Source organism: Poromitra crassiceps (genome assembly GCF_964638095.1).
Source record: "Poromitra crassiceps genome assembly, chromosome: 6".
Taxonomy (NCBI): Eukaryota; Metazoa; Chordata; class Actinopteri; order Beryciformes; family Melamphaidae; genus Poromitra; species Poromitra crassiceps.
The window spans coordinates 62,811,434-62,813,563 of NC_139627.1; the positions used below are offsets into that span (position 1 = coordinate 62,811,434).

The window sequence follows — 2,130 nt, forward strand, 5'->3', positions numbered from 1 at the left end:
CTTTAAAAAATTAAACATTAAACTTTAATATTAAAAAAAACGTATAAACATACAAAACTAAATAAATCCTTTCTAAACAAATTTATATATATGAAGTATTTATTTATAAAGCTATTTTGTCCAGACGGGGCGGCCGTACACTTCTTCTTCTTTTTGGTGTTTTATGGCAGTTGGCATCCTCAATGTTGCATTACTCCCCTCTTCTGGATCGATCCATCCATCCACTGTTTCCCTGCCGAGAGCTTGATTCTGGGCGGCCGTACAGGTGATGTACATGCCATTATATGCTAGCGCGGCCCCCGTGGCTCTCAGGCATTCACGGGGAAGATGGCCACCGAGAGGATAACATAGCTGGTGGGCAGCTTATGTTAGTTTAGGTATTATTTTGTGGGTCTATTTCTTTTTATTTTTGTCCCATCTTTACGGGGCTCTCTGAACCTGCGGAGGGTTTCTACCAGAACCTCCACACACCCACCCGACAGTGCCGATCCATAATGCCAGTCAACCCCTAGACACGATAATAGACGAGCCAGAATTATATATTGAGTATATGACTGGGCCGATCATGTAACAGTGGTCAGATCTTCAGACAGGATGAGTTCTGGATGGGCAGTGTTTGGGTCCAGAATCACAGGAATGTAGGATACCATATCCATCATATTGTCTTAGAATGTGAAGCTCAGGTTGCCCAGGTGTTTGGCCTTGTCTATCAGAGCTCCTGAGACCAGCTGTGGATCCTTCAGCAGAGGGCGCTGGAGGATCAGTTCTAAAGTGGATTCAGTTCAAAAAGGAGCTGGCTAAATAAGATGTAACTGACTTTACGGAAGGGGGGGGGGGGTAGTTAAAGTAATATAGTAAAGTAACTAATTAGTTTTGATACTTTATTACTTTTTCCAGGAGTAATCAATAAGTAACTCATTACATTTCCTGAGTAACTGCCCAACACTGTGCTTTTTCCTGTTAACAGATTCATAATACATAATGTGCCACACGTGAGCAACACACACACAGACGCATGGACGCACATGTACACACACACACACACACACACACACACACACACAAAGAGTGGTACCGTGTTGAAGTTGGGGAACAGGCCAGCCGGCGATGTCGTCTCCATGGAAACGGGAAACGACAGAAATGGTTTCATCATGACTGAAGCCCCGCCCCCAGAAACCAGCCCTGGCAATGCTCCTCCCACCAGACCACACCCAACTCCTGTAAACACAGCGACAGAGAGAGACAGACAGACAGACAGACAGAGAGACAGAGAGAGAGAGAGACAGACAGACAGACAGACAGACAGAGACAGAGAGATGGATTATTGATTTCAATGACTGTACTCATGAGACTGTGTGTGTGTGTGTGTGTGTGTGTGTGTGTGTGTGTGCGCGTGTGTGTGTGTGTGCGTGCGCGTACATGCATCCGTGTGTGTGTGTGTGTGTGTGGGTGTGCGTGTGTGTGTGAGAGAGTATTCATGATAATCTAATAAGAAAAATTAGATTTAAATGCAGATTGGAGAATCATGACTGTGTGTGTGTGTGTGTGTGTGTGTGTGTGTGTGTGTGTGTGTGTGTGTGTGAGTTGTTGTGGTGGGGGACCACAGAGGTCTGTGGTAAACATTTTAAAGTAAAATGCATGAATTTGGTGTACTTTGAGAAAGCACTTAAGAGCTAAATTAAAAGGCTAGATCTATGAAGAACATGTCATCATTACTGTGCTGTGGGTTTACAATGACAAACTACATTTCTCCCTATAGGTATATTCTGAATACAGGTCACTCAGTAGAATACTGCTTGTTTAAATACAATGGCCCATCTATACCAAAATCACTTCCAGAGGAGAACTCAAAATACAAAGTAACATTTTGTAGGCATAAACAGAACTTGTTGGGTTCTCCTACAGGTACATTCTTCTGTTATCTCACATCACTAAACCATCTAAATCCTGGAATTGATCAGAAATTGAATTTTGATGAAGCAGGAATGATTAGATGAATAACTTCTCTCTTTGACTACACATCGTGTGTGTCATTTATTAGCACAAAATAAGACATCAGATCTCTCAAATCACAAGACCGAAAACTAGGCCGGAACATGACCTCTGTGTCCCCCTGATACCCTAAGGCCC

General features: G+C 43.1%; 1 protein-coding gene across 1 annotated transcript in view; it reads right to left on the reverse strand.

Moving 5' to 3' along the window:
* Positions 1 to 1,101, reverse strand: part of znf385b (zinc finger protein 385B) — a gene marked incomplete at its 3' end in the record, with an annotated part of 18,328 nt that extends 17,227 nt beyond the window's left edge. Inside the window, exon 1 of the mRNA XM_083638337.1 lies at positions 1,076 to 1,101. The remainder of the gene's footprint in view (positions 1 to 1,075) is intronic.
* Between the last annotated feature and the right edge of the window lie 1,029 nt (positions 1,102 to 2,130).